At 33.0% G+C, this 1,735-nt stretch overlaps 1 protein-coding gene across 2 annotated transcripts in view; it reads right to left on the bottom strand.

The window, feature by feature from the left end:
- LOC106686734 (uncharacterized) overlaps positions 1-1,490 on the bottom strand; it is a 51,185-nt gene extending 49,695 nt beyond the window's left edge. The window contains exon 1 of one of the 2 annotated variants that reach the window (XM_014430206.3): positions 1,246-1,490. The gene's annotated coding sequence lies outside the window, so the exon portion shown is untranslated. The remainder of the gene's footprint in view (positions 1-1,245) is intronic. The other variant, XM_014430205.3, reaches the window with a different exon arrangement.
- Between the last annotated feature and the right edge of the window lie 245 nt (positions 1,491-1,735).

Raw genomic sequence — 1,735 nt, 5'->3', positions numbered from 1 at the left:
GATTGGAGATTTTGGGATACAATTAATGGGTTATTATTAACAGCAAGCACACATACTTCTTAATTTAAATAATTAATTCATTACACCTGTTAAGATAAATTTTAAATAAATTGTCACAAATACTTCCAGGAGTTGTATGAATAAAAACTAATATTTGATGAAGTTAGAAAATATGTGTTTGATAATAACTGGGGTGAAGATGAAACTGTTTGAAAATGGTTACTAGAAAAAGCCGAAACGTTACAAAATGGAATATATATAAATGTCTAGATACATAGTAAAACTGTAATAACTTTTTGTAATTATTATATAATTTTTATATTAAAAAATGTGGGTCTACTTAAGTTCATAAGGTTTTGTCCTTAGTCTTTAAGAGTGATGCTTTATAAAACAAAAAAATGTATTCCAATAAAAAACAAACATAAATAGGAATACAACAACAGAAATAGGGATACATCTGCATGAAACGTCATAACAACTGTTCGTTCTGTAGTTGGAGGTATTAGGTTAGTGAAGATTCAAAAATAAATCCCTAAGGGCTAAAAAAAAACATTCTTTTTAAAATTTCAAATGAGACATTGTTATTAATGAAAGGGTGGATGGAGGAACGGTTGGGCGGGAGGGGTGATAAGATAGGCCTTGACCTTTGACAAACATAGGTTAGGTTATCATCTCTATCTCCTCCTGCCCCTGGACCCCACTCCACCTACCTACGTAAACAACCATTCATTGTTATCGCTATATGCGTAGCCTGAGGTAGGAAGGTAGGGCATTTGGCCACTATCCTTCCCTGGCTTAAATAGTTTGCAAAAAAAACTTCTAAACTTTACAGTAAGAAATGATCTTAATAAGAAATATATACGCTAACAATGAGTTCCTTATTTTCCTCGTTTTGAAGGAAGTCCTCACGACGCCAATTGGTCTTTTAGAGCATATTTTATTAATGTTATTTTTCACATTTTTCTGCCAGTTTAACGGGGTTGTTTATTCTATATTACATAGCATATTCTGAGGGTTTTTACACCATGTTTAATTTAAGTGTTCCCCGAGTTACAACTGTTAGGGGTTATTATCCGAATTAATTATAATTTTCTGGTAAGCGGTATGAATGGAGTGGACTGTATTTATAATGGGTAAATAAAAAATCAATCGTAGTAATAAGTGAAAATAAAACCTCTAATCTTAAATGTGTCATACAACTGATTATATATAGTTTAGCACAGAGGATTTACAATATGAGGTTACATGGAATAAAAGAAGATATAGTAGGTTACTTGGTGGTTGACTGTTGTGATGTACTGTTGAGGTTTCGATTGAACTTGAAGACTGGTTTCTCTCTTATGCCCTTTTCTCTCATCCTGCATCTGTCCCTCTCGTCTGGGTGTGGTGAACAACTACTCACTCATAGAGAATAGTTGAACAGTAGCAAAAATGGTGTTTCTTTTTAACCTGTACAGGCCAATATGACTACATGACTTTACTCCTTCATGTTTTTGCCACTAGATGGCAGGCATCTCGAAGTCCCATTCAAAATGCTCGAGGGGCTTCCTCAAATACACCATAAAATGTTTAGTTTTGGTATAGTATATATGGTATATTAATACTCTATATTATCACTGCAATGGGGCTGATTCTGTAAAAATTATAAAACTATACCACCCCTAGAAGATTATAGCCATTCATTTGAAAGATAAATTCTTTACAAAACATAACCAAAATCACCGATATGTCTGAT

This window comes from Halyomorpha halys, unplaced genomic scaffold (genome assembly GCF_000696795.3).
Source record: "Halyomorpha halys isolate HHAL.00 unplaced genomic scaffold, Hhal_1.1 Scaffold865.1, whole genome shotgun sequence".
Classification (NCBI taxonomy): Eukaryota; Metazoa; Arthropoda; class Insecta; order Hemiptera; family Pentatomidae; genus Halyomorpha; species Halyomorpha halys.
The sequence above is the reverse complement of the archived record's forward strand: the minus strand, read 5'-3'. Positions and strand labels throughout refer to the sequence as shown.